This window comes from Crocuta crocuta, unplaced genomic scaffold (genome assembly GCF_008692635.1).
Source record: "Crocuta crocuta isolate KB4526 unplaced genomic scaffold, BGI_CrCroc_1.0 scaffold119, whole genome shotgun sequence".
Taxonomy (NCBI): Eukaryota; Metazoa; Chordata; class Mammalia; order Carnivora; family Hyaenidae; genus Crocuta; species Crocuta crocuta.
The window spans coordinates 8,972,516-8,973,747 of NW_027551562.1; the positions used below are offsets into that span (position 1 = coordinate 8,972,516).

At 43.8% G+C, this 1,232-nt stretch overlaps 1 protein-coding gene across 8 annotated transcripts in view; it reads right to left on the reverse strand.

Annotated features, from left to right (window-relative positions):
- Window positions 1–1,232, reverse strand: part of PTK2 (protein tyrosine kinase 2) — a 245,595-nt gene that overhangs the window by 203,370 nt on the left and 40,993 nt on the right. The gene's annotated exons all lie outside the window — the stretch shown is intronic.

Sequence of the window (1,232 nt, forward strand, 5' to 3'; positions counted from 1 at the left end):
CACCCCCCCCCCAAAAGAACAATCCTCCCCTCCCTTCTGCCCACAGTCCTTCCCCAGCCTGCCTGCCTGCTCTCGCCAAACAAACCCACCTCCACTGGTGAAATAAAAGGCAGTGTTATCTGTAAAGTTAATAAGACCGTTTTCAAGAAAGAGAGCGCTGAGGCTCAGAGAGGTTAAGGTCCTGGGGTGAGATCAGACTGCGTAAAGTCAGAGGCACGTGAGACTCCAAAGCCCGAATCGTTTCAGCTTTCCAGCACCCTCACCCTGCAAGCCCACTGCTGTCCCTTCGGCTTATGGCAAGCACCCCCAGAACGCCAACCTGGCCACACACTCCATCCATGACTTTGGGCACTCTTTAAAGAACTTCTCTCCAGAACGTGGTTCTCTCAACAGTAAAGTTCAAAGAAGCACCTACTACTTCCCACAGTTGTCAGGACAATTACGTATTGCAAACAGAAAGGGCTCTGAGAGCACATCACCACTAGGGCACCATTCTGCATCTTCTGTGTTGATTCAGCAAATTAAGCACGAGGGATCCCAAAATGACAAGGACAGAGTACAGAGCCCGAGAGAAAACAAGCACTCGGTCGCTGCACCCACAGACCCAGCTTCTGGTGGACTGGTCTGATAAATCTCCGATAATCCCCTTGAAGGTTTAAGGCAGCTGAGGCTTAAATGATTCCTAAGTTTATGTGCAATATTGAAAAACTAGTTACAGCCTACATGTTAACAGAAATGAGTAAATAAAGTTTGGAAAAAGGTATTTGCTGAAAATTTTTCACTGACACTGGAAAACACTCATTAATGGAAAAAGCCCACATCGCATCATAAAAAGGGTAATGCAATACTCACAGTCCTAAAATGCAAAGATTTTAAAGACACAGATTTCAAATAATAAGAAGGTACAGAAGAGTATGTCGGCTGTGGTTATTTTGTTGTAAAGGAAAAAAGATAAGTACACATTTGCTTCCCTGTATCACAGACCCCCTACACATGTTTACACAATTAGGAACACTGACTCTTCCTGGACAGAGAATTCAGCAGAAGGAAAATGGGTCAAAGAGGTGCAGATTTAGGATTCCCTGCCTACCCGTTTGAATTTTGTGCCATGTGCATGTCTGTTCAAAATAGTAAGTGAACATAGAAAGAAACTATTTTAAAGAAAAAATATCTAGTGAGTTCCTCAATATTTCCCAAGAAGGTAATCCTTTCTAAATAACACATGGGTCAAA